Raw genomic sequence first — 13,746 nt, forward strand, 5'->3', positions numbered from 1 at the left:
CGAATATTCATTCAGAGATATTGGGTGTTAACACTTCAAAATATGAATTTTGGGGAGATACATTTCAAATGGTAACACCAGGGTTGAAAGAGGCTCACTAGCTTCATTGTCACAGAGACCTTGAAATGCCATTTCAGGGATTCTGCAGCATAACTGGGTGACTCTTAAGGGCTCATGTTCTTTCTGCTCCACTCACTTCATCTCAGGCAACTTTTGAATGCAACGAGAGGAATGCCGTGTTTCCTTTAAACAGCCAAACCAGGCTGGGTGAGGCATGGGTCAATTTAGGAAAGGAACTCTGACTTAGTCATAGATTGTGCCATTGCATAAACTCAGAATAACTCTCCTGACACAAAGGAGAAATAGAAACCTTTTTGGGGAGAGCTCCAATCTAATACCGTCGTGCACCGTTATCCCATGCGCTAGAACTAGTGGTATAGATTATGCCAGGAATCACGCAGGTCTGAAATTACTAAAACGGTGTCGACTTGAGTTTGGTGGTGTTATTTCTATGTCCTGTGGCTTGCATTTTTGGTGCTCTTGACTTGTATTCATATCTGCATATGCCATATGTATGTGGTCTGCTTCACGTATTATGTATTTAAACAGTGTCATAAAACAACATTTTTAAATCATGCAAAAGAAAAAGGAGAAATTCTCTGCCATAAAGTTCCTGCAAGCATTTACTGGATAATGATAATGATAGCTCTACTAAAAAAGAATAATATATATTCAACTTCGATGAGGATTGTGTTTAGGAGAATTATCAGATTATTTTGGATATTTTCCCTTTTAAAACAATTTTTATTGCATCCTAGTGGGATACAGGAATTATGAGTGATTCAGAAAAGTGGATTTGTGCATATGAACATAATTTGAATCTTATGGTATTCATCTGTTTTATTCCAGATGGCAAAAAAATTATTATTTTTTTCAGTTAGTGCCTGAAATATATACCTACAGAAATAAGTCCATTACAAGATTGTTTTTTGCCAAAATTCTAATAGATGCTCACTTACCAAGAGATATATATACTGAGAAATATTTAAGAAAAATACACTTTAATGAAGCTGCACTGATGATATTTATTTACCTAATTGTGTACAGGGATCTAAACATGATATTGAGTAGAGTAGACTGTTGGCAATGTAAATAAGCCTAGCACAGGTGTGCAGAGTTTTGAGAATTAGATAGCAGATCTAATGAAAAGCAGAGTAAGCCTCAGAGAAATATTTCATTCTAAATTAGATTTCCCATTATAAACAAATATAGCCACGTAACAAAAAATATTTTTAAACAAGAGTAAAAAGTTGCTAACAATACCAATAAGTAAAAACAGTAAAAGTAACCTTTTGGTATATTTTCCTCTCCTCCTTTTTTATTCATTTGTTCAGCTGAGGATTTGTGAGCACTTACTTAATGCAGACACTTGGGAAATAAGGAGGGCCAGGACAAGGTTTCTGCCCTGAAGGAACTTTTAAATGATCAGGGGAGATAGACAGTGAGTGAGTGAGTCCCTATAATAGGTGGTAAGTGCAGTACTGGAGGACTGTGAGCCAAAGAGCTTGCTGTCAACTCTTGTTAGGTCTGGGAAAGCTTTATTAGGTAAGTTGAGATAGAAACATGTGAAGAAATCTGTTAGCCAGAAAAGAGAAGAAAATACATTTTAGTTTGAGGAGAGAACATCTGCTGAGGTATGAGAGGACTGAAATAGCATCACACGGGAACTGTAAATAATGTAGCATGTCTGTGAGGACAGAAAATGAGGTTGGAGTAGTAGGTGGAGGTGGTATCATGGAAGGATTAGTGCCAATTATCCTATTGGCAAGAAAGTTTATAAGTAGGGAAGGAATATGTTTAGAATTTTATTTTAGAAAAATTAATCTTGAGCAATATAATTGGCTGGATGGCTTAGAAATTACAGACTTTAGGAACTAAGGGTTTTTTTTGGTAAGGAGCCAGGTAGATGATAGATAGATAGATAGATAGATATCTGGCTATCTATCTCTAATATATATGTGCCAAGAAGCTGTAATAAAGGTTAAATAAATGATGCTTGGCTTCCATTGGCCTCTAGCAGTATTTGATAGGGACTCTAAAATGTGTTCTCATGGTCATTTGCTTTCATAAAATTTGAAAGAAGTGTAAGTCGTTAACTGCAATCAGCTGTGAGTACTTTTGCTTTCTATACTACTATCCCTCTGTTATGCTTCTCTCAGTGTTGGCATTGGTGACAAATTTTGTATTTACAATTTTACCTCTTTTTTCTTTAAAAGGACCCCCAAATTGCATAAGCTTAGGCCTCACTTTGCAGATCCATCCCCAAGATGATATTGCAACAATCCAGAAGAGAAATGACAAGTTCTTAAACCAAGGTAGTCACTGTAGAGCAGAAAAAAAAACGTGGAAGACTAGTGGGGGGGAATTATTGGCTGTGCTGTTGTGAGGGAAAGGGTAGTTCCAAGATTTCTTGCTCCTATAGCTTGGTGAATGGTAGGGCTGTTAACAGAAAAAAAAGTGGTCGGAGCAGGTCACTATTGTAACTAACAGTTTATTGAACATCTTTGTGTATACGTTTCATATTTTTGAGTTTACAAAAGTGGACTTACTGTATCACAGTGTATAAGTATTTTAATGGATTTTGTTACCTATAACTAAATTGCTTTCCAGGTAGATGATGCCATTAAACACTGCTATAATTAATATATAAATGAGTTTTTTTGTCTACTCCCACTAGCATTGGGCATTATAATTTTCAAACTAAATTATTGGGCAAAATCAGTGCCTCCTTTCCATTTTATTACTCTCCTGGTAGTGATTTAGGAAGCATTAGAAGATAATTGTAAATCTTTTATGTAAGTAGTTATATCATACACTCCAAATGTGTGCATATACACATATATTATAAAAGCTAGAAATAGGTGGAGCTAAGACAATTTTTTAGATTAGATGGTTTTAGACCAAGTATTAGCAATTTTTTTTTCTGATAAAGACCAGATATAAATATTCCGGCTTTGTAGGCTAGGACATAAAATTGAGGCTTTGTGTAAATTACTTTAAGAGGGAAAATTTTTTCCACAAAATTTTTATGACATAGTTCAAAATGTAATAATAATAATTGAGTAAATTTGTCATTTGTCATAATAGAAGTCTAATAATTAGAAAAATTGAATTCTTTTTGGGGGTGAGACATTTCACTTAGTTGTAGTTCAAAGTTAATGTTCTGTGTCATCAAACTGATTGTAAATGTTAATTCATTAAGCCATTCCTGTTTCACAAGTGGTGAGCTGGATCTGGATCACAGGCCATAGTGTGCCAACCTCTGTTTTAGACAATGACATTTAAAAGTAATTTTTTTTCATTAGGCTTTGTTAAGTGTTTTATCTGATAATAAGTTTCAGTTCTCTTGTATACTTTATTTTGACCCATGGTAATCTACAGCTTGTAAAACACCAAAATGCATGTCCATGTGTATGTTGTATGTGTGTGGGGCAGGGATTGCTTTATTTTCCATTGCCAATGGTATTTTGGGATATATCTGGGGTAAGAACACTATTGCAATGAAGCATTTTGTCTATTTAGGTTAATAGACCAGAGAAGTGAAACAGGAAACTAGACTTGGCAGGTCCAAATTTGGTCTGTTGGTGTACGTATTGGAATGACTTTGAATATTCCCTGTTGTTGACTTTGAGTTGGCTATAATTGGTTCTGTTCATTAACATCTGTTTCTACAAACTCTGGGAGGTTTGTGCTTTGGTTATAGCTTTGCTGTTGCTCAGCAACATTTCAAAATGTCTTAATTCTTCCTTAACCTTCCCTTTCGAACTTATAAAATATATTTTATAATTCACATCTCGTTTGCAAGGCCACCCAGTTCCTATGGTTTCCAGAAAGAAGAGAAGGAGGAACAAGGAAAATAAACAAAATGGAAAGATATGGAAATTTAAAAAGCTAATAAATAGGTCATGTCACCCGCTTCGGAGACTGGGCCATATGTGTCTAAAGTTTCAACTGGAATTTGATTCCTAAATCCTAGACCAATTTTTCCTTTGAACTCTTACTGAGTGGTTTTGGGAAGTCTATTAAAACTTGGATAAATTTAGCTACTTTCATGAGTATGCTGAATTATGGGTTCAGTTTCTTTTTTTTAATGCTAATTCCATCTTTAATATAAAATTGTAAACATCTATTCACACAAAGCAAGTGTGTATAACAGAAGTCCCAGCATGCTTTTGAGTCATGGCTGGATTTCCTAAGAGCTGACAGTTGGATGGAAAGTTTTTAGTCAGTATGGCACAAAGAACTGGTGTCTTTCTAATGCCTGATCAAATGTAATTCAAGTGAATAAACTCAATATAAAACCTTATTTTAAAAATATAAAAAATGTCTTACATTACTGGTATGTAGAATATTTGACTTAATATTTTGTTTAGTTGACAAATATGCTGTGCCTATGTATACAACAAACATAGCTATATGTAATTTTTAGAGATAATGTGCTATTAGATTGTAATTTGTGTCTGAGAGACATCAAGGAGAAAATTCCATCAAAAATAATTTTGGATTTACTTGCTTCTCTCATTTATTTCCAGGGGCTCTTTGGAAAGCAAGGTTCCAAATGCACGTTTTTGTGGTTTTTCTGCCAGTGGCTAACTCAGACTCTTCTCAACCATTTTCTTTGTGTTTTTTAGATGCTAAAATGTATGGCAATTTTTTTAAAAAATGTTTAATTTCATCTTTTGTTTATACTTTAGATACAGAAGGCTGTTTTTTTCTTTTTTAGAATATTCGTACTAACAGCTTTCTAATTTTAAGACCAAAGTTTGCTCCAAACATCATTCTTTTTTATTTTTCACTGAATTCTCCAACTATTGTGAATTACTGGTTAAAATCACTGTGTCTCAAAATAATTACTTTAATAGGTACTGATAAGCACAATTATTGACAAATATCTGAATTTTTTTAAATAGTTCAACTAGAAAAGGAATAAATCATTTCATCTGAGGCAAAAGTAAGCTTCAGGGTCCTTCTCTTTTTCCCAGGTTTGGGGAGAAGCTGTAGGTAGTGTATTCAATTGATCACATACTTTGTAAAATTTGCAAAGTAAGCTAATTTAAAAAAAATTTAATTGCAATCATTTGTGACCACTGCCTCTACCTTAACCTTTCCCCATTCCTTTTCTGTTTTGTACTGGCTTTGGAGAAGCTATGGGTTTGTTTTGGTGTGTGTAGGGGATATTCTAACAGAGGGGGAGTCAAACTGGGGATATAGTGATTTTAAATTAAGTGGGATATATTGTGTTGTTTGCAAGCACTTGTATGTTTCCTGATCTATTGATGGTGTTGCTGTTTGCCAGTTCACTATAGCACTGTGACACACAGGTGGGGACAAAGGCCATAATGTCCTATGGACACATTCTCCTGATACCTGATACCTGCACAGAGGTGTGGTCAGAGAGCTAATTAAACTGGACAATATGCTTTTCCCTAGATTTTGTGATGTTTATGATATGTCTCAGAATTTTAAAATAGTAATTTATTGGATTTTTTCACTGTAAGTAAATATTTACTTTCATGTTAAATTAAAATTTTTAATTTGTGTTCTTATTCTAATATTACATAAGCTTTTGGTTTCCACAAAACCTGGATCCAAAGAATTAATACTTATTAAATATTTAGATACTTTTCAAGGTAAAGGTCATTGTTAACCTAGCATAGAGCCTCATAGATAATTGTCACTCCTTCTGTGTTTGGAATTGAATGCATTTCCATAATAATATTTAGTTATTTCTTCCAATGATGACTGGCGCTTTATATGGGCATTGATAATATTTGTAAGCTGTAACTAAGAAGAATTCCTACCTTCTCAGGGTCTTGAGGTGATGAAATCATTTATTCTACAAAGCGCTTTCTTATTGGTGAAAAACTGCTAAAAGTCCTTCATTTAACCAGGGATTTGATATATGGAAATAGTATTCACTTTATCATTTACCCGAACTACCTATTCTGGTTTAACTTGTCAAAGTGGGGGGTGAAAAAAGAAGGAAGGAAGAAGACAGGGAAGGAAAAGAGGAAGGAAGGGAAAGAGAAAGCCTCGTAAGTCAGAAGAACTTCTGGTCAAAATGGACTTTGATGTTGCAGTGGTAGATGACAGTCTCTGCACAGGTGCCTCCAGTTCCGAAACGTGGCCAGGACACAGCAAGTCATTGGCACTCCGAGGAAAGTAATAGCAAAGTTTTGTTAAGGTTCTCTGTACACAAGTCCTTCCAAAGAGTAAGTTTCAAACAAAATTTTGTGTAACTAGTATATTTGTTGTAGTGGTGCCTACCTGTGTTTTAAATAACTTGTCACAGGGCAGCACTTAACAATGTTTCAAGGAATGAAGCCCAACACCTTCCTTTCATAAATACATTTTACATTTCACATTTTACCTACCAGCATAAAAACACTCCGTTGCAAGCATCTCTGTGCTTACCTATCTTCCGCTTGAACCTGGAGATTTAGACATAATCTGCACATATGCAGAGAACCCCTTTTTAAAGCATCTGTTTGGGCATACAAATGGACAGGAGATGCATTCAGGGATGGCTGTTCCTACAGCGTTCATCTGATTGCTTCAAGGTGTGTGGATGGATGACTTGGAAAGTGTTAGCTGGAGGAAGCCTGAGTGTGGATGTGTGACTGAGTGTGGATGGGGGCTGCTGCCGTGCCGGCACCAGCAGGGTTAACCAGCCTTGCCAGCATGAACAATGGAAACAGGGCAGCTCTAAATGAAATGAGCTGAATATTTCATTCGGCCACTCAGCTGCCTGCTCCAATTGCCTCCTTTACTAAAATAAGAGCTTAATCTAAAGTGACAACAACATCAGTTTCTGTGTGCTCCAGTCACACTGAACATGATTTCCTTAACATAAACACTATTTACATGGACCGTCTGGATATAGCAGGGAATCAGGAGCGTGCCCGGCTAAGACACAGGGTACAATGAAGGACGAGGAGCAGGCAGCTGAGAATTAACATCAGCAAATGAAAGCCTGACCCTTAGAGGGCATGTTCCTGATACGTTTTAAAATGAGAGAGCATTGCACCAGTAACCTTAGCCTTTGTAAAGACTATGCCATTTAAAATAAAATAGCACCTTTTCAGTTTAGACACTTAACCAAATGCATTATGTCTGACCCATTTTCTAACTTACATGACACAAGAGGATGGATCCCTAGCTGCAATTATTAGAATCTTTCAAACGATTGCAACCAATAACCTGCCTCTCCAGACTTCTTCTCATAGCAGTCTGCGCTTCTTTGAGATAAAGAGGGCATTTCGTTCAGTGCGGCAGGCCAGACAGAGACATCAGGGGAGTGGGAGAGAAGATGTGACACTTGAACTGAAGGCTTTGATGTCAGCGCTTGTGGTACCCAGGAAATCCCTGTTTGAAAGTGGTTTTCAGCTTGAGAGTTCTGGAAGATTAGAAGCAGAAGTGTGTCAAGGCATCAGCCTGTCAGAGTCCGCAAAATGACAAAAGTTACTTATTTTCAGCACCCCAGAATAGGTAATGAGGGAGATAGCAATCCTAAATATGCATGATTGATGGTTTATTTCCACAAGGAGGATGTTATAGTATTATTTTCAGTATGCTAATCGCCCACTGGGGACTCTCAGGGTCACAAAAGACAGAAATATTGAACTTAATCCTATTAGAATTATTGACAGTTAATGGAGTTTAATGTTTTTTTTTTCCCCCAGTAGCTTCATAGATGAGGAAAGTAAGGCACAGAGAAGTTGCTCACACATCTTGAAGTCACGCAGCAAATCAGAGAGCAATGGGAAAAGATTTTTTTTTTGCCAATTATTTCTACTTCCTTCAAGTCACCATTATCTCATTTCTAAAATGGCTCTTCTCTTAAAATTTCCCTTGATTGAGCTTTTAGAGAGTCGATACCCGGCACTGATTTGTGGCTTCTAGGCTCCGAAGGCCTGAAGCTGCTGACAGAATGGTAGCTCTTTTTAAAATTTAGTTCTCTGTTATGTTGTCTGTTCTCCCAGGTTCTGGGCCTCAGTGAATGCCCCTGCAGTCCCCCCACCCATCCCCCGTGTTGGTACATCTTAGATCAAGCCCTTGTTCACTGAAGGAGAAAGGGACTGAACTTTTAAAATTAGTTTCTTCTCTTAAGAAAGGTATAATGAGTGACAGGGGAAAAATGAGAGAATCATCAATATTTAGCTGGCCTTAATAGAATAATCATTAATCAACAGGCTTTTACTGAGAATCTATGAGATCATCAAGCATTATGTTAGGGAAGAGAAAATTATCTTTGACCTCTTAAAGCCCACCACCTTGTGAAAGGGTTTATCACAATCTGAAAAAAAATGTTTAGATTTCTGCAGAAAGTCAATAAGAATATTATAATTGTGAAAAAATTAAAATACTACTTTTGTTGTTTGAATTAATGTTCTATTCTTTTCATCTCTACTCTTTTTTTTTAAGATTTCATTTATTTATTTTTAGAGAGGGGAAGGGAGGGAGAAAGAAAGGGAGAGAAACATCAACATGTGGTTGCCTCTCATGCACCTCCTACTGGGGATCTGGCCCACAATCCAGGCATGTACCCTGACTGGGAATCAAACTGATGACCCTTTAGTTCTCAGGTACACATTCAATCTACTGAGCCACACCAGCCAGGGCTCATCTTCATTTTTAACTTAAGGGAAATAAATGTGAACAAAGAAACACCCTATTGCTCATCGCTTAAGCATTGATCAGCTTTTTCAAATATTTTTCTAGAGATGGCCCCCAAAGAATTATACCTGCTTTCTCATAATCTAGTGGGAATACAAACAATCATACAAATATTAATTGTACAACTTGGTGAGTGCCTCAATAAGACAGGTATCAAGTGCTTGAGAGCAGAGGAGAGGTGGGAATAACCACACCTGCTCTGTGAGACCTCTTCAGACGACAAGGACCTTGACATCTACCCCTGATAGCAGCAAGCTTTTCAGCTTGGTCTGGGCAGCCAGCAAATGTCATCCTGGAATGTCCCCTGGAAAGGAGATCCTATATATTAGTGCTGGGAGGCAGCCTCTGCACAGATATTAAAATAGTAAAATTTGTTGAAGGCGCATGGGAGACTGATCTGTGACGGACACTTCTCTGCCTTATGTTTTACCTTGACTCAGCTATGATAAGGTTCATGATTACCTTCTCATTTTATTTGCCGGGTGAGCAAAGGCTTGCCTTCTCTTGGGATGCCTCTACTGCTTTGTTACCTCCTAGCACGAAGAGGCATGTTTAGCCAGAGAGAGATGCAGGATGTCTCTTGGTGGAAGTGATACAGTCCACTTTGAAGGAATTCAGGGCTCTCATGAGAAGATGCCTGATATAGACGCAGGTAGTCTATAGTGCCTTCCATGTTCTTTCAGTCACCTTTCCCCTAATTAATTAATAGTGGTCAGGTTTTCAGTTGTGAAATACTCTTGTGTGTCATTAACTTAGCCACTTCATAGTTTTATGTGTCCCCAATTTAGGATGTTTTGAGAATATTTCGCCATCCTTATCTTCATGTAGGTGCATATAGGCCATTCCTGTAAAATTATTCATAAAACCCTTTCTTTCCTCCGTAAATGTTTTCATTTTAAACTTTTAAAGAAAGATGTATTTGTTAGTCCATATGTGTAGTATTCAGTCTTTCTCTCTTCTTTGAAGCCCGAAATTTCATGCTAAAATAGAAAACAGTCTATTGTGTCATATTTTTTAATGACTAGAAGGGTCTTGCCATTTTTTAATATAATTTCCACACTGAGTACTAGTTTTCATGAAAAGGACCATATTTTAAAGTATAATTCTGATATAAGATTATATATGCCATAAGTTTCTGCTTAATAAGTTAATGTTTCATTTTAAGTTTTACATAGTTAATTATGTGCACAAGAATTAACGTTTCACATCTCATCATTCAAACCTCTAGTAATTAGGGGAGGAGTGAGGGTGAGAGGTAAATTCAGATCAGGTGACCCTTAAGCTGTTTATCCTCCAAGTCCTTGCAAAACCCTTCCCTGTATTATCGGGCTGTCATTTTATTATCTCCCACCCTGATTGGCCTATAATTGCATGTCATCTGAAAGACCAAAACCCAAAAAGTCAGTGTCACGATTTTGTAGCAGCTGTTGCTGCAGAAGGTGAATGCCTTGCCGATATTGATAAGCTTGCTAATTTGTTTAGTAGACAGAATTTAGAATGGGGAACAGGATTTGTCTGCTAGCTGTCATCATCCATCAGCCCCAGGCTGCCCCAGGCACTGGGTTTGCTTTGGGCCAAATTCTAATTTTGCTTTATTTTTCCCTTAGTTTCAATCTACTTTATTCATTTATTATAATCGGGAAAGTGGTGATTGAGATAGGGAAAAAATGCCATTGCCTCACATTCGAGATTGAAGGCTCTCATACACTGCTGTCTGCGTGTCAGAGGATTCGGGCTGGACCTGTTGGTCTGTTGATTGACGTGGTTAGTGAATGAAGACCGTGCTCTCGCACAGGGATCCTAAAGCACAGCATGATCGGAAGACTTGCCACAGTTGCTCCCAGTCCTATATGTTTCTCCCTGTCTGCACCAAGGTCAGAATTTATATTATTAGACCTATTCCTTTGGGGATCACATTCAGTTCATTTAAAATTATTTTTTTGAGCATCTACTTTGTGTTACTCATTATCATAGATGCTGGAAATATATTGGTGAACAAGACAGAGAAAGTCCCTGCTCTGAAAATGCTTAGATTTCAAGGGTGAAGATGGAAATAAGAAAATATTCCATACTTCATGACAGGGATAAATCAAATGAAGGAAATAAAGTAGAGTTAAGGGGTAGAGTTGGAAGTTCTATTTTGGATAAAGAGGCCAGGGAAAGTTCCCTGAGGAGATGACCTCTGAGACATGAGCAATGACAAGGCCTGTGAAAATCTATGAGGAGACTTTAGGGAGAGGAAATGGTAAAGGCCATGGCCCAGAAGAGACACTGAGTGTGTTAAGTTCCAGGAACATCCAAAAAGCCAGTGAGGTTAAAGCAGGTGTTGGGGGTAAGGGTGGGAGGGAGCATTAAGAAGATGAAATTAGAGAGGAAGGCAGGGTCAGGTCACTGGATTTTGTCCTAAGGGTGGTGGGTAGCTGGTTGTTTTTGCATCAGATGAACATTTTTAAAATGATCAGATGAACATTTTGAAAAGCTTGTGTGGAGAGTAGACTGTAGGGACAAAAGTGGAAGCAGGGATATCATTGAGGAGACCATTACAGTTATTCAGTGAGAGGTGATTCTGGCTTGTTCTAGAGTGACAACAGTGAAATGGAGAGAAGTAGTGAAAATTTCGTGAATTATGAAAAGCCCTATCTGATGGTTTGGATGTGGACAGGTATGGAAAGGAGAACAATCAAGGGTGATATTTAGATGTTTGGCTTCGACTACTGGTGGTCAAAATACCCATAATTAACCTGTAATCTTGGGGAAGGATATAGGGTGGAGTATGGTGGTTCCTAACTAGATGTTGTTTTTGAAGGCTCCTTGTTGGTAAAACTGAAACAGCATGTAGAAGAAGTAAGATGCCAGAAGACTCAAGATGAGCAAAATGTCACCCTGAATTTAAAATGGGAGAAAAGTTTATATTTTAAAAATGCTATGTGTTAAGGGTTTTGGTAAAATCCCAGTTTCTACTATTGTATGGTTTGCTTCTGAGCACTTAGAAGGATAACAGTGTTCATCAGAGGCCAGTATGAGTTCTCTGAGGACCAGCAGAGTTACCCTTTCATCAGATATTGTATGTAAAGTATGGTTTTATATCACGAAGTTCTGAGCAGTTAGGAAGGAAGTTGGTTTGACAGTGTGGTAATATAGACTGATAGCTGAAGAACTATGTCTAAAGGGTGTAGATTAGTATATGGTTATGAACCTAAAAAGAGGTCTGTAGTCAGGTGCCATCCATTCTGTTCACTGGTTTTTCCTCTGCATTGTTTTTATTAAGAGTTTTGATGCTTCCCAGTTCCATCTATACATACAAAGTGAAATAAGCCAGGAGGTGAAAGACAAATACCATATGATCTCACCTTTAACAGGAACCTAAACAACAAAATAAACAAACAAGCAAAATATAAACAAAGACACTGAAATAGAGAACAGGCTGACAGTGACCAGAGGGGAGAGGGGAGGGAATTTCAGGGCAATAGGGGAAGGGTTTACAGGAACAAGTATAAAGGACACATGGACAAAAACTAGTGGGGGGGTGGAAATGGGAGGGAGGTGGGGATGGGAGTAAAAGACAGACAACTGTACTTGAAACTAACACTGAATTTCTGGCAAGGATATACTTGGCACTTTAATCCATTTTATCTCATTTGGTGCTCAGGAAGTCAGTAATAGGCTCAATGTTGGCCAAAACTTAATGAGATGTAATTTAATATTGTTAAAGTAATTCTATCTGTCTATTACAGGTAGGGGATATCTGAATTGATAGTCCATTGTCAAGACAGTATGGTTGATTTTATGTTTCATGTAAGCCAACAGTGGGACATAACTGCTTAAACAAAGGGCAGTTGCCTTTCATAGCATTAGTAGAAGAAATGTAGTGTCTACAACCAATGACATAATTGCCTGGTAAAATATACATTTGTCAGTTTACATATGTCACTTATGGGTAAAATAATTTGAAGGATGTTGACAATCTAGTGTTTAAGGCTAGTGAATTAGAGGAGTAAACAATCTAGAAGTGAACAGTTCATAAAAGAAGAATTGTTTTTCCTGAAAAGAGAAATGTGGGGAGAATTTCAAAACAATCTTCAAAAATATGAATGGGTATTGGCCTTTGAGTCAGTCAGGGTCTGGCAAGAAACAGTTGATGGACTTAAGGGAAATAATAAGAGGAGAGTAGACTGTAGGGAGTAATTTTAAGTATATTAACAGGGCTAAAAATACCAAGACCACAGTAAGATATCATTTTACACTCACTAGGATGCCTACAATAAAAAAGACATAGTAACGAGTGTTGGTGAGAATATGGAGAAATTAGAACCCTTGTATCCTACTACTGGGAATGAAAAATGGGCAACTGTCTGGGAAAAAGTCTGGCAGTGCCTCAGAATGTTAAACCACAAGTTACCATATGACCAGCAACTCCATTGCTAGCTTTATTCCAGAAAAGTGAAAATATATGCTCACACAAACACTTGTGTGCAGTGTTCATAGCAGAATTATCCATAAAAGCCAAATAGTACACAAACTTAAATATCCATCATCTAATGAATGTATAAATAAAATATAGTATATACATACAATGGAATATAATTTGGCAATGAGAAGAAATGGATTATTGATATACAGTACAATGCTAATAACATAGATGGGCCTTGAAAAGTTATTCAAAGTCACAAAAGCCAGTCACAAGACAGCACATATTGTATAATTCCATTTATGTAAAATGTTCAGATAGGTGACCCCACAAAGACAAAAAGTAGATTAGTGGCTGCCTAGTGCTGAGGGGTTACTAATAGGATGGGGTTTCTTTTCATAGTGATAAAAATGTTCCAAAATCGAGCATAGTGATGGTTATACAACTTTATGAATATATTGAAAACCAATTAATTATACACTGTAAATGGTTGATTGTATGGTTTGTGAATTATATCTCAATAAAGCTGTTATCAAAGAGAACCAACAAGGGTGGGTACAGTACTCTGGGGATAATAATTGTTGGGAGTTGTCACTATGCTT

The 13,746-nt window shown here is 37.1% G+C and overlaps 1 protein-coding gene across 2 annotated transcripts in view; it reads left to right on the top strand.

The window, feature by feature from the left end:
- Nucleotides 1-13,746, top strand: part of SOX5 (SRY-box transcription factor 5) — a 931,891-nt gene that overhangs the window by 146,258 nt on the left and 771,887 nt on the right. The gene's annotated exons all lie outside the window — the stretch shown is intronic.

Source organism: Phyllostomus discolor, chromosome 2, assembly GCF_004126475.2.
Source record: "Phyllostomus discolor isolate MPI-MPIP mPhyDis1 chromosome 2, mPhyDis1.pri.v3, whole genome shotgun sequence".
NCBI lineage: Eukaryota > Metazoa > Chordata > Mammalia > Chiroptera > Phyllostomidae > Phyllostomus > Phyllostomus discolor.